The sequence below is a fragment of the Oryctolagus cuniculus genome (assembly GCF_964237555.1).
Source record: "Oryctolagus cuniculus chromosome 16 unlocalized genomic scaffold, mOryCun1.1 SUPER_16_unloc_1, whole genome shotgun sequence".
Taxonomy (NCBI): Eukaryota; Metazoa; Chordata; class Mammalia; order Lagomorpha; family Leporidae; genus Oryctolagus; species Oryctolagus cuniculus.
The window spans coordinates 2,353,321-2,380,347 of record NW_027208201.1 but is presented as its reverse complement, the minus strand read 5'-3'; the positions used below and the strand labels follow the sequence as shown (position 1 = coordinate 2,380,347).

At 39.4% G+C, this 27,027-nt stretch overlaps 1 pseudogene; it reads left to right on the top strand.

Annotated features, from left to right (window-relative positions):
• Positions 1-363: 363 nt before the first annotated feature.
• Positions 364-22,408, top strand: LOC138847790 (vomeronasal type-2 receptor 116-like; annotated as a pseudogene).
• The last annotated feature ends 4,619 nt before the right edge of the window (positions 22,409-27,027 follow it).

Below are 27,027 nucleotides of genomic sequence, written 5' to 3'. Positions count from 1 at the left end.
GGAACGAGCTTTGTTATGAGAACAAGAGAATGTATCCATCAGTATGTAAGTACTTAGGGAGGTGTAGTAATAACTGCGGCTAACATGAGGAAGTTGGGAATGAATAACAGCCAATAATTTCCTAGATGTCATTTATATGCTGTCTTCAACATCAAATCAGAATATTCCTAAAATAGCACAGTTGGGTATTCCAGAAGAACCTTGTGAATCAGAAATAACTGAACTTGGGATGATGTTATTGTAGTTTTCTCACTACATATGGACCAGTGTATGAAGTGTCCAGATCATCAGATGCCACCATGGAGTGAGACCAGTGCTTCTACAAATAAAGTGACTTTTCTGTTTTTTGAAGACACCCTTGAGATGACCCTCATCTGCACAGCTCTGTGCTTCTCTGTCCTCACTGCTGTGGTTTTTGGGGTTTTTGTGAAGCACCTAGACACTCCCATAGTCAAGGTCAACAATCATTGTCTCAGCTACAACCTGCTCATCGCCCTCATCTTCTGCTTCCTCTTCTCCTTAGTGTTTATTGGTCATCCCAAAACAACAACCTGTGTCCTCCTGCAAACCACGTTTGGAGTAATGTTTACCATAGCTGTTTCCACCATCATGGCCATAAATATCACTGTGGTTCTAGCTTTCAAGGTCACTGCCCCAGGGAGAAGGATGAGACACTGGCTGATATCAGAGGTACCTAACTCCATTATTCCCATCTGCTCCCTGATCTAACTGGCTCTCTGTGCCATCTGGCTTGGGACTTCTCCTCCCTTTATTGACACAGATGCACGCTTAGAGCATGGCCACATCATTCTGGTGTGCAAGAAGGGCTCAGTGAGTGCTTTCTTTTTTTTTAACTTTTATTTAATGAATATAAATTTCCAAAGTACAGCTTATGGATTACAATGACTTCCCCCCCATAATGTCCCTCCCACCCGCAACCCTCCTCTCTCCCACTCCCTCTCCCCTTCCATTAACATCAAGATTCATTTTCGATTCTCTTTATCTACAGAAGATCAGTTTAGCATACATTAAGTAAAGATTTCAACAGTTTGCTCCCACACAGAAACATAAAGTGAAAAATAATAGATGATTTTTTTAAATGATGATGAAATCAGATCAGACCTATTGTCATGTTTAATCCCAGTGAAAGTCAAGTTGGGAATTGATAATTCCTTTTTTTTTTACAGAAGATCAGTTTAGTATACATTAAGTAAAGATTTCAACAGTTTGCACCCACATAGAAACACAAAGTGAAATATACTGTTTGAGTACTCGTTTTAGCATTAAGTCTCAATGTACAGCACACTAAGGACAGAGATCCTACATGAGGAGTAAGTGCACAGTGACTCCTGTTGTTGACTTTACAAATTGACACTCTTGTTTATGGCCTCAGTAATCCCCCCTTGCTCCAGTCATGAGTTTCCAAGGCTATGGAAGCCACTTGAGTTCTCCGACTCTTATCTTGTTTAGACAAGGTCATAGTCAAAGTGGAGGTTCTCTCCTCCCTTCAGAGAAAGGTACCTCCTTCTTTGAAGACCAGTGCTTTCTACTGTGTCCTGGGCTTCCTGGGTTCCTTAGCCCTGGTGAGCTTCACTGTGGCTTTCCTAGCCAGGAATCTGCCTGACAAGTTCAGTGAAGCCAAGTTCCTGATGTTCAGCATGCTGGTGTTCTGCAGTGTCTGGGTGACCTTCCTGCCTGTCTACCACAGCACCAAGGGGAAGGTCATGGTGGCCGTGGAGGTCTTCTCCATCTTGGCTTCTGGTGCAGGGCTCCTGGGCTGCATCTTTGCCCCTAAGTGCTACATTATTCTCCTAAGACCTGAGAAGAATGTTTTGAAAGGATAAGGGATAGGATAGTTTCCAAGGAAACAGATGTTCTCAGTTGTAGGTCTCAAGGCAATCACAGTTTTCAATGGTTAGAAACTAAGATTGAAAAACTGATTTTGCACAACCACCAATCTGTTTATGTTTCTATGGTTTTCATTGTCCTGGGTGTTTTGTATAAATTAAATATTGGACTCTGTGGATTTAGATGACCTTTCATTTTTGCATGGTGTTTTCAAGGGGCATCCACATTATTGCAAGTATCTGCATTTTTCATGACAAACTGATAAATCCTTGTTGTAATTTTTTGAGTTTTGTGTCTCCAATTAACTATAGACTGATTTGTGTGCTATTTCCAACTTTGGCTGTTTGGATACAAACACTGATATGGAAGAGATTTTTGCATATTTTCTAATTTTTGAGTGTACTCTCAGGTGTGGAATGTTTTGGTCATAAATTAATTTTGTGTTGAAGTTGCTAAGGAGATGACAACTGCCTTCCATACCATATGTGCTGTTACTTTCTATCACATTTGAAGATTTCAAATTCCCTACATTATCTACATCACTTGAAAAATTTCTCAATTTATTGTACCCATGTAGTGGATGTAAGGTGTAGGCTCCTTCTGGTGTAGAATGGTTTCTCCATACTTATTGCTGATTAGGATCCTTTGTAATGCCCTCTGGTCATATATTTAACTGTGCAGAAATGTCCATCATATTCTATTCCCATTGGTCATGAATTACTTGTATTTTGTTGTAACTTCTGCCTTTAAATTTTTTTTTTTTATTGTTGGTAAGTTACTCAATGTGTTTATATTACAAATTTTAGTTCAGGTATAAAAGTTTCATGAATTTCATATATACAGATTAGGAATGTAGTGATACTTCCCACCTAATCCTCCCTCCTGTCAACATTGTTATGCTTCTTCCCCTCCCTCTCCTATTCCCATTCTTTATTTTTACAAAGAACCCTTTTCTAGTTTACTTTGTACCCATGAGATTAACCCTACCATATGTAAAGTGTTCTACAATGGTAGGAAGAAACCAACAGTATTCCTCAAAAATAGAGACAAAGGCTATAAACAAACATGGAATCTCCAATTGTCAATTTCACTCCAATACATTACTTTTTAGGCACTTGTTATGACAGATAGGAGAACACATACAGTACATGTCTTTTCTGATACTGGCTTATTTCTCTAAGTATCACGGTTTCCAGTTGTATCAATGTTATTGCAAAAGACAGTATTCCTTTTTTTTTTTTTTTTTTACTGCTGATGAATATTCTTAGAGTATAAACCATGGTTTCTTTATCCAGTCATCAGTTGATGGGTATCTGGGTTGATTCCATACTTAGCTATTTTGAATTGATCTTCAATGAACATGGGGGTACAGATGACCCCTTTTCATGCTGATTTCATTTTGTTCGGGTAAATTCCTAGGAGTCAGCTGACTGGGTCATATGGCAGATATGTTTTCTTTCACAGACATTTCCATACTGTATTCCAAGTGCTGCATCATCTGACATTCCCACCAACTGTGGATTAGGGTACCTTTCTCCCTAGTGCTCTACAGCAGAGGTTATAAAGTGTGTGCACTCAAGGTGGAAACTTAACATACTGCACCACTGCCCAGCTCCAGTTTCCATTATTCTCAAAGATAAGTGGTGAAGCACTAGATCATGCAGATTCCAACTACCTTTTGAGAGCCTTTTCCCTAACTGAGGCATCTTAAATTAAATGTCCCCATCATCTCCAGCAGAGTCATCAGTTCCTCATAGAATTACTTCTTTCTCCCCAAACCCTCCAACAGTGTCTTCAGCAGCTATAGCCTGAGAAGCACTTGGGTGGGAGGTATCATAACTTTATGTGGCTGTCTCAGAACATAGCAACACTTCCTGAGTCATACTCAGTTGCGTATGAATAGCCATTAGCATGTGTGTCTTCAAATATCCAAGTCAATTGGTATCTGAGTCCTTGAGTTTCAAAACAATTTTGTTGTGTATGTATGTGTGTTTGTAAAGGCAAGATTATTGGAACTGAAATTCTATATTTTTGCATGCAAAAACAAAGTCCTGAGTTAATGTGCCAATAATATATCTGATTATAATTTCTATCATTCAAAGTTAGATCATAATGTTTATACATTATCTGAATAGTATATTCTATGCTGACTTACTTTTCATGAGTTGTCTGTTTTATGATAGGCTTATTTCATTAAAAAGGAAACACATTGGCATTCATTTTTAAATTCAATGTGAAATTGGCCAGTTATCCTTTATTATTCAATAGTATCCTTAAGGCAAGTGAATCTAAGTATTTATAAAGAGAAAAGGAAACCTACTACAATCCCATTGCTCCTATCTAAATAGTCTTTTTTTTTGCATTTTTTTAAACTTTTATTTAATGAATATAGATTTCCAAAGTATAGCTTATGAATTACATTGGCTCCCCCCACCATGACTTCCCTCCCACCCGCAACCCACCCCTTTCCTGCTCTCTCTCCCCTTCCATTCATATCAAGATTCATTTTCAATTTTCTATATATAAAGATCAGTTTAGTATACATTAAGTAAAGCTTTCAACAGTTTGCACCCACATAGAAATGCAAAGTGAAATATACTGCTTGAGTACTCGTTATAGCATTAAATCTCAATGTAGAGCACATTAAGGACAGAGACCCTACATGAGGAGTTTGCACCCCCATAGAAACACAAAGTGAAATATATTGTTTGAGTACTCGTTATAGCATTAAATCTCAATGCACAGCACATTAAGGACAGAGATCCTACATGAGGAGTAAGTGCACAGTGACTCTTGTTGTTGACTTTACAAATTGACACTCCTGTTTATGGCATCAGTAATCTCCCTATGCTCCAGTCATGAGTTTCCAAGGCTATGAAAGCCTTTCGAGTTCACCGACTCTTATCTTATCTAAATAGTCTTTCAGACTTCCTGTACACATACATGTTTATTTCTGCATGGCCATCTGATGTTCCCATGGAGATCCTTTCCATTATATTTGGATGTTTCAGTTGACCCAGTCTTGATTTGGAGCTGTCTGCTGCTCTTATGCCCATGTCTCCCTTCCTTTCAGTCAGGGTCAATACCGCCCTCAGGCACTAGAGGGTGCCTGAGGCAGCATGGATTTGACCTTGCCTGCAAGACTGCAGTAAATGCACCTGAAGGGTTACGGGATGGACTTAAGGGCTCCTTCTTGTGGAACCTCTCAGGTCAGCTCTTCAAGAGCGACACCTGAAGTTTGCAGAGATCCACACATCTGCCATAATGAATGCCCCTAAATTGATCTTCAGCCAAAGTCTGGTGCCTCAGCACTGTGCACACTGTTTTCTCATCAGAAGACAGAGGCAGGAATCCTGTGGTGAGTGGGAGACTCTGCCCAATTCTACTTCCTTGTGTTTTTATATTTCCCTTCTTCATTTAACACAAATCAAGGTCTTTCAAAGAGTATGATTTGGATTATTTCCCTAAATTTTCTAGATGAGAAAACCCCAGGAAGAAAGATATGGATTGCAAACAGTTGAATGCTTTTGCAGACAAAACAACAGACAAAGGCTAAGAGCCATCCTAAAAGGAAAAGATTTATGTGTATTTCACTATGCATCTGGGGCAACTTAATGTTGAAATCCCAGATAAACTCTGAGATATGAGATGGAAATGAAATCACTCAACATGGGATTATCCCGTGACCAGGTGAAACTCTCATGGTTCTTAAGTGGAGGAAAAGATTGTGATAAGGACACATGCAACTCACAAGTGAAAAATCATGCAAGAATCACCTTATAAAGCAACCTCATTAGACACGTGAAGGAAAAATAAACATTGTTGATGACAGCAGAATAAAAGAATATTAAATTTAAAATAACTGCTTTAGCCACTAAACCCCCAACTGTTAGATTTCCCAGTGTCAGAATCTCTTCTTACCACTGATGACCTGTTCGAAGAGATAAAGGATGGAATGATATATCGTATCCACTTGCAAACTCTCAGCAAAAGCCTGTTTGGCAGAGATCATATACAGATTTCCAGAGAAGAGGAGGAGGAGATGAAGAGGACAGAGCAATTAGAGGAAAACTGGAAGAATGACAAAGAAGAGAAAGACTAAATACAGATCAGAAAATATATTTTTGCTTAGAATGGAATTTTCCACTTATCTCACCCAGAAAGCAACATAGATAATAAAGAGATACTTGAAAAGTCAAGTTTACAATTTGTCATGTTGGAAACATATAAAATCCTATGCCCAACAATTGAAAGATACCTCTTCTGGTCAGAACATACGAGCATGTATAAGCCGTCAACATGAAACAGACTGTTCATCATGACTGAATACTCAGGACACTTGAAACACAAAGGGCACCTGTGTTCTAACCTTGGGGAAGTTTTGTGTCAGTGCCTGTAGAAATACACGATGTGTTTCTTTACCTGCAAGTCAATCTGCATGCAAGTCTTGAGTTAAGATTCAGAGAATAAGACCTATTTGCAGTTAGAACTGCTACCAATAGTCATTATTTATATGAACATACTTTTCAGATTTCCATAGAAAACTAGATGGCAGCCATTCAGCTTCACTAGGTGCAGCGCCTTTTGATCTACAGTACTTGAAGTCCCCCCAGTGATTCTGGCATCTTCTAAATGTTCTGCATTTAAGATTCTCCTTCATTCAGGCTTTGAATTTGAATTAGTTTCCTGATTTGGGGTGGGGGCTAATGCCCAGTTTTGAAAAGGAGGAGGCTTAACAGTTATAAATGCCAAGCCTTGTACTCCACCATTCTTCACACTTAGATATCCTGCCTCTGCTAGCCACATAGCCCTCAGGTGAGTTATTCTTTCCCAAGACCTTGCACAATGCCATGTTCATGATGATGCTGTTCGAGGAGTCATTTAATGATGTGCTAATATAAATAACCATTTTTGTTCCATGATGGAACATGTGCAAAATTCAGCAAGATTGATTTGTATTTAGTTCATTTTGCTTTCCTTTGAAAATCAGTTTCTCTTCCTTGTGGTACATGTAATTTAGACAGAACATTCCAGAGCCTGTTCTGGCATTTGCTACAAATACAAAATCCAAGGACTTGGGAGAGCCATCTGTTGACATAAATGAGAGTAACTAGTGTTCATCCCAATTGACTCGTTGTGTTAGTCATCTAGTTTCCATTTAACAACATACCATGACTTTGTGACCTAACAAAAGGAATTTATTTTTCAGAATTGCTGAGGCTGGTAAGACCAGGATCAATATACATGAGGTTGGTGTTGGTGTTTGTCCAAGACACGTTTCCTGCCTCCACTAAAGAGAGTTTTCCTTTCCTCTTCTCACAGTCTTCACCTGTTAGAGAGATGTAACAAACTCTCTCTGCAGTCTCATATTGAAAATTGCAAGAAAGAACTAGGTAAGCCATAAAAAATTGCTATTTCCACCCAAAGACCTCATCAACTATGATCATGCTACAGAGCAGTCTTTCAACCTCCACATATTTGCACAAAACATTCAGTCTCTAGTAGTTCTAAGTTTGGAGTTTATAATAATCATGGTTGGAGACATTTACCAAAGATCCCTAAGGATCCATGTGCCCTTCGTGGCCAGGGAAAGCAGTGGAAGATGGCCCAAGTCTTTGGTCCTTTGCAGCTATTTGGGAGACCTGAAGAAGCCCCTGCCTCCTGTCTTTGGATCAGCTCAGCTCCAGCTGTTGTGATCATTTGGAGAGTGAACCATGGGATGGAAGATACTCTCTCTCTCTCTCTCTCTTTCTGACTGTATCACTCACATTCACTCTCTCAATCTTCCATTCAAACAAAATCTTCAAAAACAAAAATTATTGTAGCCAATCGAGCAGATGTGAGGTGATATCTCAGTGTGATTTTGAATAGTATTACAAGTTTACTAATGTTTAGCACCCTTGGTAAGGTCTTTGGCTCTTCTATTTGTGCAGCAATGTATGTTCAATTCCTCTATGCAGTTTCGATGATATTTGTATTGTCCCTTCTGTTTTTTTAATTTGTATGTTGGAAACATGTATCTGGAAGGATATGTAGCCATATTCTCCAATTTTCTCTCAGGTGGTTGACTCTTAAAATCTCTCCCTCCAATTACATAACCAGTGGCTCAGGCACTGCAGTCTGATCTCCCCTCCCTCTCCAACACTGTTGCTTTCTCTGGCTCTTGGCTGCTGGGATTTTCTGTTGTGTCCTTGAACATATTGCATGTCTGCAACTTCCACACTGATCCACAGCATTCTTCTTCCTTCCATAGAATTCCCACTATGGTTTTCTCTCTAACTCTCCCATGAGAATGTGTTTCTTCCACTTTTACTTTTATATCTCCTCCTAGATTATAACAGTATGTCCTTCTCATTCAGCCATCTTGGTCTCTCTTCAGTAATCAGCAGTATTATTCCTAGGTTAGATGGATAATGGTGGAAACAGATTCCTGATAGATTACAATAAATGGCAACCCTAGCAAAGTGTCATGTTCTGTTGTATTCAGAGGAGCTGCATCAGATTAAGCATGGCTAGAAGATGGATGATGTGGGGATTTTTGTCTGGGACATAATTCAAAATGGTTAAAAATGCCGTATTGTAGACTTTGCATACCAGCATAGCTAATTTGGAGTTACTGAGAATTGATACAGTGAGTGCTGACACGCCAGCTCATCTCTGCATTGTGGATTTTGTCAGTTTCCCTTACTGCTTGCTATGACATTAATGCTACAATGTACTTATAGCAATTTCTACTTTTGATTTGAAGTGTATTGAGCCTGAGAAGATAGTCCAGGATAGTCCATTGGAGACAGTGTTCTTGATGTGGAATGAGTGAAAGTTCATGTGTGTGTGTGTTCCCTGTACACACAGAGAACTCTGTACCTACCCACTCAAATGTCCACATATTTTTGTTTTTGGAAATTGCTTTGTAGTAACCTACATGATATTGGACTTCAATATTAATTATTAGAAGTCTCAAATAGAAAAAAATATTATCAACTTTTATGATGTTGCTAAAGTTCAATTTGACATAAATGTATGATCTCAGATTCCATATAAGTTTATGCAATTAGAATATATATTTCCCTGAAATAAGTCTGGAGTTCTAAAATTGAAGCATTCATCACAATCTATAAAATATCAAATGCGGCATTAAGGATATAGAAGATGAAAATGTTAAATATGAAGGAAACATTTAAGCAAAAATATTGAATATATCTGGATGCCAATTTTTTAAAATTCATCCATAACTGTTTCATAACACACATTTTCCATGGATTTCCTGAAGCCTCCTCATTGCATGGAGTTCATCCTCTCCATTCCCAATCTCTTTTCAGTGAATCAAGTGCATTCAGATTGACTCTATTTTTAGTTCCTACACATTAGAGAGAACAGTGGATGCTTGTTCTCTGATTTAGATTTATTTTTCTTGTATAACTGAATAGACAACAAGCTTCATCAATGTATCAGTAATAAGTTTAACTCATCAAGAAATTATATTTTCATTTTTAGGCAAGTCACTGAATTCTGTTTGGTATTTTGTTCCTATACTGCATCTCACTTTGCATGTACCCCTAATCAAAATCTCACTAATGGCATCAAAGCAGTGGCTAAGCAATGAAAAATGTGTTTGCCTTAAAATATTAGGCACCACATTTACAGTAATTTGAGTTTAGAAAACTTTTGAGTGGAAAAATAGAGTTCTCATATATGCCCTCTCTACCCCCCTTATTAGATTTACTACATTGGCAATACCTCACACAGGTATACAAGCACAAATGATTAGTCAGTGTTGATCCTCATTATTTCCTATAGGACATGGTATCCATTTTGTTCACTCTTGTGTTGTGCAGTTTGTGGTTTGGCAAAGGATTAATAGTACCTAGCTGCACTGATGGTGTCCTACATAAGCATCCTGAAAGTCACTTGCATTCAAGAAGTACAGGTGTCTGCAGGCATGATCCTGCCCTTGGTGTTTGTGGTGGTGGGAATAAAGAGGTGACTTCCAGCTGGTATTCTCTGCCTAGAGTAAAAAGCTATAAATAAGTACTCAAATAATCCCAGGTTCTCATGAGAGTATCAACCAAGGTTGTAGGTGCAAAAACAGATCATCATGGGATTACCTTGGTTAACAGCAACATGGAAGTTTTTTATGTTTTACAACTAAAGATGAAGTGATTAGAAATGCAGAATGGACATATCTGAATTCAGGCTGATTACTGGTTGCACAGTGATTGACAACCACATGTCCTAGTGGGTATCTCTGTAAACAGGATTGGTTTGGGGTCCATGTGCTATCAAAGTGATGTGTGGCTGCCCAGAACACTGCTTGAGGGAGGCTGCCCTGTTGCACTTTGAGTCATTGTAGTGTGTGACACTGGAGATTTCTGGTCTGAAAGCTTACTGAAAGCCTCACCTGATGCCTCCCTCCATGCCCTCTGATGCAATCCTGGTACATAATTGCCAAAAGTTCATGGAGTGGTTTATTGACAAAGCCCTTGGTCAAATGTAACTAGCAGGAGTTTCTCCCTTGAGTCTTTGTATCCATGGACTTGGAGGAAATCCTGGCACCTGGGTGAAGAGGATGATTCACAAACATGTTTTCCTTCTTGTGTTTTCCACCAGGACAGAAGACCTGAACTGCAGAGCCTCAGGGCAGAAAAGTATCAGATTCCCCCATGGATGAGTGGACAGCTGGTGGAAAGAGGTCAGATGGAGCAGTATTAAAGAGGCTTCTTTCAAGCAATCACACACACACACACACACACACACACACACACACTGTGTATCTACCTGCATGACCCTGCATGTTCCAGTGCTCTTGTCTCATAGGGTTTTTCACAGATGTTTCCTTTGATTTTTCCGTTGCTCTTTCTGCAGCTGTTTCCCCTTGTGACTTCTCAGGATAGTACCGACTGCTATTACCAGATGGAACAGAGATTTTACAAGGATGGAGATATTGAGATTGCTGCTTTTTTGCACATTTACACATATGAGGTTCCCATAATCATGAAGAGCTTCAGCAAATATCGCACATTCAGATGGTAAGTTCTCCTTGCCATAACCATTTTCCATTTATTTACATATTAGCTACTTGTTATTGGGTCTGCAATTCTATAGGCAAATATGTTCTGTATCCCTGCCCTGTCCATCTTCTGTCCCTCCTAAACACTGCTGGTAATTGATTTGGGGCATGAAGCAGACATTTCTTTCTGCATGGCACCATGGATGGTTCAGGAAATATTATCTCATCAGAGGGGGAACCAGAATCTGGTTGGTATCCTCATATCCTTCCCTGTCCAGGTTCATCAGCTCAGGGGCCTATTGTGCCTCAGTAGCAGATTCTTACAGAACCCATGCACTGAAATGAATGAACTGAGTTACATGAGCTCTTCCACATGTGCTCACACTCTTTTCTGCTACGTACTAGATTTGGGGCCATGAGAACACTTCATTTCTTCTACAGTTGTAAAGGAGAAAAGATTCAAAAAGTTTTTTCTATATAAAAGTAATCTCAGGGCAACAGCTTTGCACAAATATAATAATTATATTTTACTGATGAATATACCCATAAGAATTTCAATGGTTGTAATCTAATACATTTACAGTGTTTCTCTGATTCTGCCTCTTCTGGGCAAAATAGATTTCTTAAGGGGGATTATTCTGTATCTGCCCCTCTTAAAGATACTTTATTTGTAGCCAAATATAAATGTTTCATATACATATATAGCATATATAAATTTCATGCCTACAGAATATAGTATCTTGTAGGAAAGCAGAATTGTTTTCTTCAAACCTGTTTATGAAGGTGCCAATTTTCTAATTGGTTTCTACTGTAAGGCTACAGGAAGTAGGTTGCAGCTGCATAGAACTTTGATAGAAGGTAGGTATTAGGACATAGATCATTTCAGTATCATTAAAGCCAATGGATTTGAGAAGTATAGTTGGTGGCACCAAGGTGATGCAACTGATGAAGTATTTTAGGCATTTATCCAAAGATCTCTGCAGAAAAAATCTAATGGATACTAGCTTGGTGTAGCAATATTACTCACTTCACATTGAATTTATAAATTCAATTTGATATGTGCACATGGCATCCAATTCATGAAATATTTATTCATTAGTAGTAGTATTCTCCATGGTTATGCATGCAGCACATCATTTAAGTGTACCCTTAATGACGGAGACCAGGAGATAGTGAATTTCCATTAGTAGGAAAAGAGGCTATGAATAGAGACCAAGTTCCTCCAAGATGTATGCCATGCAAACTGGAGATCATAATCAAATCTTAATAAACCCAGGGAAAATATCTGTGTTGATGATTCTTGGAAAAATAAGAAATACTGAACTGTCAATAGATTTAGGCACTATACCTTCCAATGTTAGATTCACCAACTTTAGAATATACAACAGTTACTGATAAACTGTTTTTAGAGATAAAGAACACAGCATAAAAGAGATAAACTCTTACAAATCCCAGTGTGTCCAAGAGCCATCTAGACATTTTGGTACAAGGCAGCAGCTGGAGAAAGAAATGAGAGGATGCAGAACAATGAAAGTGTCATAGTAATGAGGAGAGAAACAGATATATGAAATACAAAACTGAATTTTATTTGATTCATAGCAATGATTTTCAAATTTCCTCATTCTACAAAGTATGAATGACATATTTGGATAACAAATATGTATAGAAACTATATATACATAAAACACTATATATATAGCTACTGTATGCATGGTTATAGTATACCTATACATAAATATATAGAGAGAATACGTATATAATATGCATACATATATACATACTATGTTACAGCAAGAACCAAGAACTGAAAAACGGTCACTTCCTCTGGAGCACACAGTGACCCTTAACAAGCAGTGTGCATGACCTAGTCTATTCATGAGGAATTAACACACAGAACATCAGAAATAAATACAAGGGGCTCCTCATTTGCATTCTTAGTGAAATGTCACATCCTAGAAAGTAGAAATGCATCATTTTCTTTGCATGGAAGACTATTTATATTCAAAATTGTAGGAAAACTTGAGTGAAGAAGGCCTGTTTGGAGTAAATACTGATATCACTCATAATGAAAAGTAGAAATGCATCATTTCCTTCACATGTAAGGCTATTTATATTCAATATTGTAGGAAAACGTGAGTGAAGAAGGCCTGTTTGGAGTAAATACTGGTACTACTCATAATGATTTACTTTCACATATGTTTAGTGTTCTAAATGCATGACTGGCTTAATTGAAAACCATCAGGTGCCTCGTAGCCCAGTGATTCATGTTCACCCAGGGAGTGTTTCCAGCTTCTCTAAAGTACTCCTCCCTTTTCACTATTTCCCTTCTTTCAAGCTGTGAATATGATTTCATTTTCATGGCTTGTGATGGAGGTTGATGGATAAGTTTAATGGGGAAGAGATTTTTCAGGATCAATTACAGACTCCCATCTACCATTATCAGTGCTCTGACATCATCCCTCTTTTCAATCACATAGCCTTCAAGTGAGTTACTCTCTTCCCATTACAACCTGCAGCCTTATGATCGTATGACTGCTATTTCAAGCAGCACTTAATGATTTGGTAAGATGAAGAATCATTGCAGTTTGTGGATGTAGGAAGATGTGACTTTCCTTGTCATGCTTTCTTTGACAACTGGAATGTACTTCTAGATGTGCATGAACTTTAGAGAGGGCATTCCAGAACCTGTTGTAGTATTTACTTTATATATCAAATACAAACACTTAGAAGAGGTAGCTGTTGCCAGCGATGATTAAAATTGATGAGGTTTGCATCCAAAAATAAGATCAAGTTCTTTGGCTGCATGGACAACCATGTGATAACATACCAAGACATTATGATGTAAAAGCAGATCTTATTTTTCAGAATCATTTAGGCTTGGAAACCAGTAAAAGTTGGTAGCAGCTTTGGTTCTGGTGAGGACATGTGTCCTGCAATAACAATAGTTCACACTCTGTACTCAGCAAATCTACACATACGGATTAGAACATATGAATTTTTAGCCATGACTAATGCATCTTTCACAGTAATCACAGAATTGATGATAATCTGGATTGGAGGCTTTTCCCTTAAAGATCCTTGTGCCTTTCATGCAGGTTTCAGTCCAAAAACTACCAGTATGCTCTGGCCTTGGTTTTTGCTATTGAGGAGATCAACAAAAACCCCCATCTTTTACCCAACATGACCTTGGGATTTGGTCTTTATAATGTCATGCACAGTCATATAACTGTGACGGAGAAACCCTTCATTTGGCTTGCGGGACTGGAAGAGGACATTCCTAATTACACATGTAGGAAACAGAGCAAGTCTGTTGCTGTAATATCAGAAAGCAGCATTGCTGTCCAAATGGGGACCCTGCTGGAACTCTACAAAATTCCACAGGTGAGTGTGTAGTGAAAAAGTGGGATAAAGTACATCACCTTAGGTGCCTTACTTAGAACCAAAAATACGTGACAGAGACCTTATACATTTGACACAGTATGTGATCTAAAGAGAATGCGTGCAGAGATTTTGTGGCTTAGCCACATTTGTTCTGAAGCATAAGTGTGGGTGAGTGTAAAGGAGAAATGTCTTTCTCAACCTGTGAGTCTAATGATTCATGAACATTGGAAGTTCATATGTAGTGGGAGATGAGAAAAATGAAATATCCTAAAATCTGATACGTCCAATATCTGCTTAACTTTTTCAGGAATAATATTTTACACTATGACAATAACCTTACATAGATTTCTTGCATTTTCCCTTAGCTGACTCTTGGGTCTTTTGAACCTCTTCTGAGTGACAGTGGTCAGTTTCCTTCCCTCTATCAGATGGCACCCAAAGACACTTCTCTGGCCCATGGCATGGTCTCCTTGATGCTCCATTTTGGGAGGACCTGGGTGGGTTTGGCCATCTCAGACCTCCCAAAAGGTATTCAGTTTATGTCTGATTTGAAAGTAGAGTTGCAGAAGAATGGCATCTGTGTAGACTTTGTGGAATTGATCCCAGCCACTCTAGAGTCACAAATTTCATACCAAAATAGTGCTAAAATTCAGATAATAAAATCATCAGCAAATGTGGTGATTCTTTTCTGTGTCACTGAGTCACTCATAGGCGCCAGCTTTCATTCATGGGGGGAGTTAATGATGTGGAAAGTCTGGGTCACCACCTCACAATGGGATTTTGCCAGTTCTGAGGAACCTTTCCTGCTGCACTCATTCCATGGAACCCTCATTTTTTTCAAACCACCATGCTGAGATCTCTGGTTTCAAAAACTTTCTTCGGACAGCTAACCCTTCCAAGTACCCAGAAGACTCTTACCTCTCCAAATTCTGGTCGCTGGCTTTTAATTGCTCAGTTACTGGGGCATCCTGTAAAACTTTGGAGAACTGTCCACTGAATGCCTCCTTGGAATCCTTGCCTCCGCATCATTTTGATATGACCATGAGTGATGGGAGTTACAACATATACAATGCTGTGTACGCTGTGGCCCATAGTGTACATGAGATGCTTCTACAAGAGGTAGAAATGCAGCCAGGGAACAATGGGGCAAAGGTGGCATTTTCTCCCTGGCAGGTAACTTGGTTTCCATTGTTGACATGTACTCCTGAAGTGATCCCCTTAAGAGCTTCTGCAGGTGTTCAATCGAAGTAGCTTGGGAACCTTTCTGCAAAATCAGGATAAAATGAGCCTCTGCCTGTAATTTGTCATTAGCAAAAGGGCTCCAATGAAAAGTGCGCAGGTAATTTGGATAAGCATCAATGCTGTGACTTAAAAATATCGTCCAATTCTGTCAATTTAATTTTGACATGTGAAATACCTAGACTGTGTTATTCCATTTTCAACTTCAGAGGTACGGTAATTATTTTCACTTCCAAATGTTGCTGAGGATGTTCTTCTACAATGAACATAAGGGATCTCATATAATTTGCATGGTTCTTTATTCTAGTAACTTTATTACAGTTAGTTGTCCTAGGTACACTGAGAAAATGAGTGTTGGTAGCTTGGACGGCACTGTTGGAAATGGTCTGAATCTCACAGCTAGATATTTTTGACTCTCCTTGTTTTTGTAGAAAAATGAGTGAAATCATACTTACCTTGATGTAGTTCTCATAGGGTTTTTTTTTTTTTCACTTCAATTCATTGGGTGGCCCTAAACAGGTTCTATTGTTTATTTGTGATTATAGACAAAGACTGGCTTTCTCTAAGCTGGGTTTGGTGTGTTATCACTTGGGCAGTCTTCATGAGAATATGATGCTTTTTTTCAGTTGCACACATTTCTGAAGAACCTCCAGTTTACCAATCCAGCTGGTGACCTAGTGAATTTGAATCAGAAGAGAAATTTGGAAGCTGAATATGACATTCTCAACTTTTGGAATTTTCCATATGGTTTTGGACGTAAGGTTAAAGTAGGGTGGTTTTCCCCATATGTTTCACAGAGTGAACAGTTGTCTCTCTCTGAAAATTTGATACAGTGGGCCACAGGATTTACAGAGGTAAGTTGGACTGATCATAAGCTTCACATGATTCATTGTTACACCCCAACTGCTAAGGGAGTATGTGCAGGATGGCTTATTAAAAAGACACTTAGAGACATTAAACCACTCCACTTCCAAACCAAATACTTTCTTATGTTTTTAGTGTCTGAGGATGGACAGTACACACACATTTCCTCCACATCTTTTGAATCTATTTAAGAAAATCAAATTGAATGTTGTCATTGTGTCAGAAACAGATGATTACAGTTTAAGTGAATAGGTTTGCAGGACTTGAAAACCCTCTAGTTGGAACTTAAGTTATAGTCTGAACTATGACCAACACTCATCTGATTTTTCTCAGACTCCACGCTCGGTATGCAGTGTGAGTTGCAGCCCTGGATTCAGGAAAACCCCTCTTGAGGGAAAGCCTGCCTGTGTTTTGATTGCACACCTTGTCCTGAGAATGAGATTTCCAATCAGACAGGTATGTCAGTCCCTGCCTCTTGGAGAAGTTACCACCTATTTCTTAAATTATCAACTTATCCATGCAAATAAAATATGTGGAATATAACTTCTGAGAATACTCTTCCCACCTTCAGGTAGAAATTAATCCCTGTAATCAATAATAATCCATAAAAGGGTAAAACTTTCCACAATAAACTCTCTGTATTACTTATGAAAGCATATAAAAGACTGAATGTCTCTGAAATTCTGACCATGTTGGAGTTCAGGATGATATACATATGGTAAAAAGTGAATAGAAACCAAGTTTGGAGAATATTCACCCCATAAAACAGTGTGGCATTTCTAAATTTTTTCCATGAATCAGAGTTATGCTATCAAATGTTTCATAAAGATTTTCCAGTTTTTGCTTGTGTCGTATGAGTAGTTATTTGTACCATATATTTAGTATCATTCTAATTTTTTGAAACATTATTGATAATGAAGGGTTCTGGCAACAGAGTACTGTCCATGGAAGTAGTGTGATGCATGTGCTAATTCAGTATAGGAAAACTCATGTCTGAGTTCTTTGTGCTTGTATAAGTAAAAATGCTTTCACCAAATTCAAGTGTAGCATGCTTGGAATGAGAAAGCACAACTCTAAACAAACTGTGTGTTATATGAAAAACTATGTTAGAAATCATACAGTATATCATCCTGAGGATAATACTCATCAAATATAAATGGGGCTAAATTTAGCCTTTGACAAAAGTCATTGCTGCTCAAAATATAAATCTTCAAGAACCTTCTTATGCTTACATATGTACACACATTTATAAACTTTATATCAAAAGAACACAAGCTGACATACACGGTAATAAGTATGCCTAGTGGACCTGGCACTGTGGCGCAGTGGGCTTAAGCCCTGGCTTGAAGCACCAGCATCCCATATGCATGCCTTTTCTAGTCCCAGCTGCTCCTCTTCTGATCCAGTTCTCTGCTGTGGCCTGGGATAGCAGTAGAAGATGTCCCAAGTCCATGGGCCCCTGCACATACATGAGAGACTCTGAAGAATCTCCTGTCTTCAGTTCAGCACAGCTCTGGCTGCTGCAACCATCTGGGGAGTGAACCAGCAGATGGAAGACCTCACTCTGTCTCTACCTCTCTTTGTAACTCTGTCTTTAAAAAAAATAAGTATGCATACCAAGGTAGGTCAATGACTGCAAATTCAGCACAAGCCCTTGAAGGTAAAATGTGGACATTATAAGGAAACTGAAGTAAGTAAACATTGGAAGAATTTAAAGTTGGTGATCATAAACAAGAAAGATCTATGAACCTCAGCAAGATGGAACAGTGCGAACAATAAGATTACTGGGTGTGTGTGTGTGTGTGTGTGTATCTATGCACAAAGAGAGCTGAAGAGGTCTATTTAGATATAAAAATACTAATATTAGAGCTTATTAATCATTTAATTCTGATACATTGAAAAATAGAGAAGAAATTCAGATATTCTCAGATAGAAATACTATGAAATATGTTGAGCAATATTTGAAAAATCCAAATATCCTCACAGTTATTAAAATAATTCCCAATACTTGAATTGTGATAAATAATTTTCATATGAACTCCTTTCTCAGGTCCTATAGCAAACAGGAAAATGTAAAATTTCTGTTTCTTCTATGGGAACGTCTCAAGTTGATGTATCAAATACTGCCATATATTTCAGCAAAATGAAATTGTAAGACGCTGTTGTTGAAATAAATTCATACATTTGAAATCTCAAACAATGTAAATCTAACAGTATTTTTAAATAGGCTACATCTTGCCCAAAGATTTTCATAAAGTCTAATTAAGTTTATAGTACATGAAGAATGTAATAATAATTAGCATAACTGAAGAAAAATAGTTAATAAAATCTAAGTGATCTATGAATTGTAAACAAAGAACAAAACCACTCAAACATGACAAAAAGAAGGATTAGCTTTCAATCCTAAAGTGAATTTTAGAATGCTACAAAACATGGAAATTATGGCTGGAGATTGGATACAAAGTTGACGAAAGAATGCAACTTCTACAGAAAATTACCCAGGAGGTTCGGCTCCATGCATATTGTCAAAAAAGAATGACATTCAACTTACTAAAAAGGAAGATTTAAAAGTGGCATCATTTAGAGTGATATTGGGATGGTGTAATGAAATCAGTGAATCGGTAATTGAATTAAGTAGTGCTGGTATACAAAATTGTACAAAGCAGTTATTTTCCTTACCAATTCTGGAAAACAAACCTATGAAAGATGGCACATGTAATGCCTCAAAAGTATGAAATATCCAAAGGTAAGACTAACTAAATATTGGAAGAAATATGCAAGTTGAGACATCAGTCATCAATGGAGCAATATATTGAAAACAAGAGGATACAGACAGAGCTGGAGAGAAAATTCATGTTTAAGGATAAAAAGACAGGAAAGTGGAAATATGCCAGTAAGTTTCAAGGTGATCTACAGACTGACTTTGATTACAGGCAGCATCCTAGTGTGTTCTTTGATGAAAACGTTCAAGGGTGGCAAGTAATCCAGCTGGTATCAAGTGTACAACTCTTCTGTGTTTCTCTGGAACCTGACCATTTTCCTTCTAATGGTGCTTTGTCAATCAGTGCTTTCCCCAATCATGACATAATCCAGATTCTACCTTAAAGAGATATGTTTTAGTGAGATTGCTAGGTGATTTCTGTGCAACCCAAATTCACAAAGTATATCTCCCAGTCCATGATATTAAGAGTGGGAACCTGGGGCTGGTGCTGTGGTATAGTAGGTTAAGCCTCCGGTTTGGATGCTAGCATCCCAGTTGGTCAGCAGTTTCAGTCCCAGCTGCTTCACTTCCAATGCAGCTCTCTTCTGATGCTAGGAAAAGCAGCAGAAGATGGCCCAAGTTTCGAGCTCACACCTATACAGGAAGCCCAGAAGAAGCTCCCAGTTACTGGCTTCAAAACAGACAAGGTCCAGGGCCGGCGCCGCGGCTCACTAGGCTAATCCTCCGCCTAGCGGCGCCGGTACACCGGGTTCTAGTCCCGGTCGGGGAGCCGGATTCTGTCCCGGTTGCCCCTCTTCCAGGCCAGCCCTCTGCTGTGGCCAGGGAGTGCAGTGGAGGATGGCCCAGGTGCTTGGGCCCTGCACCCCATGGGAGACCAGGAAAAAGCACCTGGCTCCTGGCTCCTGCCATCGGATCAGCGCGGTGCGCCGGCCGCAGCGCGCCGGCCACGGCGGCCATTGGAGGGTGAACCAACGGCAAAGGAAGACCTTTCTCTCTGTCTCTCTCTCTCACTGTCCACTCTGCCTGTCAAAAAAATAAATAAATAAATAAATAAATAAATAAAAACAGACAAGGCACAGCTATTAATGTCTTTTGGGTGTCAGATCTCTCCCCTCCTCATTTTCCCTCTTTCCCTTTCTCCCTGTCTCTTTCTCCCTGTCCTCCTCCCCTTTCTATCTTTCTGTCTCCATTCTGCTTCTCCTCCTCCTTCTGAAACTGTGACTTTCATGTAAATTATAAATAAATGAATACTCATTAAAACAAAGACTGCAACCATTGGGTGGTTGAATAGGCCATGAGAGTACAGAGGAAATAGCATCATTAAAACAAGGGCTCATTTCAGGCATGGAAAGCCACGACTCTGCAGCAAAAAATAGACTACATGGAGGATCTCTGTGAAACCTCTGTTGAAAGAAAGGGTCATCAAAAAGGGATGTACTCTTGTCTGAAGAGAGGAGAGAGCAAATACTTTGCGTATGACCCTGTCCGAATACCGATGGAGCCTCTGGTCACAAAAGGCTTCCATAGCCTTGGCAGACCATGGCAAGAGCCTCAGGTGAACACTGACATCATGCATACATAAACATGTTAATTATTAAAGTAACAACAGAGTTCACTGTTTACTTAGTCCCCATGTAGGACCTCTGTCCCTAATGAGTTGTACTATGAGAATCGACTGCAAATTTTGTCCCCAAACTGTGCTCTATATGTGGTCTGTGTGTGTGGATACAAACTGTTGAAATCTATGTTTAACACAGAGTTGATCCTCTGTATTTAAAATCAAACTAAAAATGAACCATAATGAAGAAGGAGATGGTAGAGGAAGAGGAAGAAGGAGGTGTGATGGGAGTTGGAGTGGGAGGGTTGGTATAGGGAAAAGAACCCCTATATTCCTAAAGGTGAATGTATGAAAAATGCAATCATTAAATAAAAACTTAAAAACCGAGGGCTGCTGCTTGCTCTTGTCAAAGTGAGCATGCAGCAGAATGTGCCCTGTATAAGGGCTGAGTAGCCCTCACCACACATGCAAACCTCTGGCACCTTGATCATCAGTTCCCAACCCAAAGTAATAATGAAGAATGAATTTGTGTTGTTAAAATAACACAGTCTAAGGTAAGTTTTTAAAGCACCATGAATAGGTTCAGAGAGTAGCCCTTAGGGCTTTGTTAGGAGAAAAAGAGCATGTACTCATCATTATGTAAGGTACTTAGGAAGACGAAGTATTAACTCTGGCTAACATGAGGAAGATGGACGTAAATAATTGCCAATAATTTTATATGTCATTTTTATATGCTGTTTTTCACATTAAATAAGGACTATTTGCCTAAACTAGCTATGTTGGGTATTCTAGAATGTACTTTTGAATGATGAATAACTGAACTTGGGATGATGTTATTGTACTTTTCTCACCAGATATGGACCAGTGTGTGAAGTGTCCAGATCTTCAGTATGCCAACACAGAGCGAGACCAGTGCTTCTACAAAAAACTGACCTTTCTGTCTTTTGAAGAGCCCCTGGGGATGACCCTGGTCTGCACAGCTGTGTGCTTCTCTGTCCTCACTGCTGTGGTTCTTGGAGTCTTTGTGAAGCACCGAGACACTCCCATAGTCAAGGCCAACAATCGTTGTCTCAGCTACATCCTACTCATCGCCCTCATCTTCTGCTTCCTCTGCTCCTTAGTGTTCATTGGTCATCCCAACACAACAACCTGTGTCCTCCAGCAGACCACGTTTGGAGTGGTGTTCACTCTGGCTGTTTCCACCGTTCTGGCCAAAACTATCACTGTGGTTCTGGCCTTCAAGGTCACTGCCCCAGGGAGAAGGATGAGACACTGGCTGATATCAGGGGTATCTAACTCCATTATTCCCATCTGCTCCCTGATCCAACTGGCTCTCTGCGGCATCTGGCTTGGGACTTCTCCTCCCTTTATTGACACAGATGCTCACTCTGAGCATGGCCACATCATCCTGGTGTGCAATAAGGGCTCAGTCACTGCCTTCTACTGTGTCCTGGGCTACCTGGATTCCTTGGCCCTGGCCAGCTTTACTGTGGCTTTCCTAGCCAGGAATCTGCCTGACAAGTTCAATGAAGCCAAGTTCTTGACATTCAGCATGCTGGTGTTCTGCAGTGTCTGGGTGACCTTCCTGCCTGTCTACCACAGCACCAAGGGGAAGGTCATGGTGGCTGTGGAGGTCTTCTCCATCTTGGCCTCTGGTGCAGGGCTCCTAGGCTGCATCTTTGTTCCCAAGTGCTACATTATTCTCTTCAGACCGGAGAAGAATGCTTTGAAAGGATTAAGAGACAGAAAAGTTTCCAAGGAAACAGATGTTCTCAGGTGTAGCTCTTAATGCTCTCACAGTTTTCAGTTGTTAGAGACTAAGATTTATAAAACCTATTTTGCATTGTGATGTTATAAAATAACTTGCCAAATGTAACCTTCTTATGAACAGTTTATGCTTCCCTTAAAATGTTTTTGTTCTGAAGCACCAATTCACAGAAAAGAAAGGGAGAGTGGGAGAAACCTTCCATCTGGTGATAGACACTGAATATATCTGCTGTGGCCCAGTGCTGGTTCATGCCAAAGCAAGATCATTTCCGTTGTCCATTTGAGTGTCAGCATCTTAGGCCATCTTCTACTGCTTTTTCTGGATCATTAACAGGGAGTAGGATTCCAAGTAGAACAGCCAGGATATGAACTGGCACCCACATGGGATGTCATAGTTACAAGTGGTGGTTATAACCACTACACACTCACACTGATCCCAATCCTCCTCTCTTCAAAAATAATACTGTGTATAAATTTCTTAGCCTGGGTTTCATGTTCACAAACACAAACTGATCTCAAATAAAGGCTCTCCTTGAAGCTTTTCGTTGCTTTTCATTTCTGTGTTTTCATTGTCACCTTGTGGACATTGTAATATTCATATTTTAATAAAATGAGTTACATGTTTGCTGTTTTCTTAGATTTATTCATTTATTTGAAAGAGTTTACACAGACAGAGGAGATGCAGGAGGAGAGAGGTCTTCCATCTGTTCAGTTCACTTCCCTATTAGCCACATTGGACAGAGCTGCACTGATCTGAAGCCAGGAGCCAGGTGTTCCTGGTGCAGGGTCCTAGAGACTTGGGCCATTTTCTGCTGCTTTGCCAGGCCATAGCAGAGAGCTGGATGAGAAATGGAGCACCAGGTCTTGAACCGGCCCCCATATGGCATGCCAGAGCTTCAGGCCAGGGTGCTAAACTGCTGTGTCACAGTGCCTGCCCCTGTTTGCTGTTTTTATTCATTCATTAGTGTATTTATTCATTCATTATTCATTTACTATTAAAGTTGGCTTTATAATATATTCGGAGTATTTCAGTGGAAATATTAGACATGTTAAATCATTTTCATGTGTATAATGCATTATCCTGGAACTCCTTAATTTTATACCATTTTGTATGGATTTGAAATGATGTGATAATCATACACCAAGTTTTCATTATACATAGAAGTGTTTATGCAGGCTTCTTTTCCATCTGCTCATTTCTGTTTATTATCGATTTTGCTTTAGATTTACTTTTGCCAATACCAGACAAAAGAAAGGGATTTTACATCTAGACCTGAAAATAATTAAAAAGAAAGTAACAATTTTAAACTGATCTAATGACATTTAGACCTTTCATTCTATTGTGCAACTATTACCTCTATCCAATTTTAAAATATTTTCAACACTCTAAATCAGGTTCCTTATCCATTAATTGTCAATCTCAGTTCCTTGTCTTGCCAGTTACACAACCAGCAATCTGTTCCTGTTTCTTTGGATTTAATTATCCTGAGTATTTCATATAAATGAAATATTGGACTCAGTGGATTTAGGTAACCTTTCATTTTGCATGGTGTTTTCAAGGGGCCTCCACATTGTTGTAGGTATTTACATTTTTTATGACAAAATGATAATTTCTTGTAGTAATTCATTGTTACAAAAGACATGATTTCTTTTTTTACTGCTAATTAATATTCTTATGGTATACATACCATGGTTTCTTTATCCACTCATCAGTTGATGGATATCTGGGTTGATTCCATACTTAGCTATATTGAATTGAGGTGCAATGAACATGGGGTACAGATGACCCCTTTTCATGCTGATTTCATTTTGTTTGGGTTAATTCCTAGGAGACAGTTTGCTGGGTCATATGGCAGATCTATTTTCAGCTCTCAGAGAGTTCCATACTGTCTTCCACAATGAATGCATCAGTTGACATTCCCACCACCTGTGGATTAGGGTACCTTTTCACACAAATCTTCTCCAGCATAGGTTGGTTGTTGATTTCTGTATGAAAGCCATTCTGACGGGTGAGGTGAAACCTGATTGTGGTTTTGATTTAATTTCCTGTGGGGAACTGCAGGTTGGCCACCTGTGGGAAGTTCCTCACTTTGCTGTTTGCATGGCCTGTTGTAACAGCTTGTGCAAAATGAGTTAAGGAAGTGCTGGCTGCTGAGCAAAACAACTCAAGCAAGTGCTAACCACAGGATGTGCCTGAAGACACACAAACAACCCCAATGGAGCAACATGAACTTTCAACCTGAGGCACTATGTGCCCTTCTACTTGATTGGACTGTGCCTGCATGGACTGCATGTGAACAGACTTGCCATTGGCTGAGGGTGGCATGCTAAGGGAACCTTGGGTATATAATGGGGATAGTATTGTGCAGTGGGGGATTGTTTGGCTTCTTTTCTTTCACCTTGCATCTGGATGACTAAAGTTCCATGAGAACCGAGCAAGCAGCGATTGTGTCTTTACTACGCTGGACTCTTGCTGGCGAGTGTCCGGCAATTTCCCTGATAGCTAGTGGTTCTGAACATTTTTTTTCAAGTGCTTTTGGCCATTTCAGTTTCTTCCTTTTGAAAAATGAGTGTTGAAGTAGTTTTCCATTTCTTAAGTGGATGTTTAGTTTGTTGCTGTTTTGTTCCTATTGCTTTTACAGGGAACTGGATCAGATGTGGAGCAGCCAGGATTCAAGCCATTGACATGGGATGCCAGCACTGCTTGTAAAAGCTTACTATACTACACCACAGACCACCTCCAGTTTCCATTATTTATTTTTATTTTATAAGGTTTTTATTTAATGAATACAAATTTTCATATGTACAGCTTTTAGGGTTATAGTGTTTCTTGTGCGCTTTCCCACCCTCCCACCCGTACTCCTGTTCCCTCTCCCATTCATTTTCTATTAAGATTCTTTGCACCCAGATGGACACACACGATATGAAGCACAGTTTGAAGGCAAGTTTTCCCTTTAATTCTTGTATTACAACACATTAAGGACAGAGGTCCAGCATGGGGAGCAAGTGCACAGTGAATCCTGTTGTTGATTTAACAACTTACACTCTTAGCTATGACGTCAGTGATCACCTGAGGCTCTTGACATGAGCTGCCAAGGTTATGGAAGCCTTTTGAATTCACAAACTCCTGGTCTCCCATGTGGTTGCAGGGCCCAAGCACTTAGGCCATCCTCCACTGTACTCTGGGCCACAGCAGAGAGCTGGACTGGAAGAGGAAAAACCAGGACAGAATCCAGTGCCCTGACTGGGACTAGTACCCAGGGTGTTGGCATCGCAGGCAGAGGATTAGCCTAGTGAGCTGTGGCACCGGCTCCATAGTTTATCTAGTCTTTGGTTAATGGGCATTTAGGTTGATTCCATATCTTGGCTATTGTGAATTGAGCTACAATAAACATACAGGTGCAGATTTCTCTTTTATTTGCTGATTTCATTTCCTTTGGGTACATTCCAAGGAGTGAGATGGATGGATCCTAGGGTAGGGCTCTATTCAGATTTCTGAGGTATCTCAAAACTGTTTTCCATGGTGGCTTTACCAGTTTGCATTCCCAGCAGCAGTGAATTAGGATACCTTATTCCCCACATTCTCACTGGCATTTGTTGTTTATTGATTTCAGTATGAGAGACATTGTAACTAGAGTGAGGTGAAACCTCATTGAGGTTTTCATTTGCATGTCCCTGATGGCAGTGATTCTGAGCAATTTTTCAAGTGTCTATAGGCCACTTGGATTTAATTTTTTTAAACTTTTATTTAATGAATATAAATTTCCAAAGTACAGCTTATGGATAACAATGGCTTCCCCCATAACATCCCTCCGACCCACAACCCTCCCCTTTCCCACTCCCTCTCCCCTTCCATTCACATCATGATTCATTTTCATTTATCTTTATATACAGAAGATCAGTTTAGCATACATTAAGTAAAGATTTCAAAAGTTTGTTCCCACACAGAAACATAAAGTGAAAAATACTGTTTGAGTACTAGTTATAGAATTAAATCTCAATGTACAGCACACTAAGGACAGAAATCTTATTTAAATGAGGTCATAATAAAAGTGGAAGTTCTCTCCACCCTTCAGAGAAAGGTACCTCCTTCTTTGAGGACCCGTCCTTTCCACTGGGATCTCACTCACAGACATCTTTCATTTAGTTTTTTTTTTTTCCCCAGAGTGTCTTGGCTTTCCATGCCTAAAATACTCTCATGGGCTTTTCAGCCAGATCTGCATCCCTTAAGGGCTGATTCTGAGGCCAGAGTGCTGTTTAGGACATCTGCCATTCTATGGGTCTGCTGTGTATCTCACTTCCCATGTTGGATCATTCTCTCCCTTTTTTATTCTATCAGCTAGTATTTGCAGACACTAGTCTTGTTTATGTGATCCCTTTGGTTCTTAGTCCTATCATTATGATCAATTGTGAACAGAAATTGATCACTGGGACTAGTGAGATGGCATTGGTACATGCCACCTTGATGAGATTGAATTGGAATCCCCTGGTATGTTTCTAATTGTACCGTTTGATGTAAGTCAGCTTGAGCATGTCCCGATTTGCACATCTCTTCCCTCTCTTATTCCCACTTTTATATTTAACAGCGATCACTTTTCAGTTAAGTTTCAGCACTTAAGAAGAATTATGTATTGATTACAG